Raw genomic sequence first — 230 nt, forward strand, 5'->3', positions numbered from 1 at the left:
CCACACTGTCTCTGGTATCTATGTTTACTTTCTATACTGTTTCCCCCCATTTTTTATTGAATTACTAAAGATCTTAATTAATCTGAATATTTTCACAGCAAACACAGTTGATACATACATTTCCATGAACACAAGTCTAACTTTAGGCATCCTATAAAGTAGCACCTAGCTGGGGCTATATATCTTACTGTAGTCATCAAATGGATTTTCTTTTCTGAAACTTTTTTTTT

This window comes from Tupaia chinensis, unplaced genomic scaffold (assembly GCF_000334495.1).
Source record: "Tupaia chinensis unplaced genomic scaffold, TupChi_1.0 Scaffold000222_1, whole genome shotgun sequence".
Taxonomy (NCBI): Eukaryota; Metazoa; Chordata; class Mammalia; order Scandentia; family Tupaiidae; genus Tupaia; species Tupaia belangeri.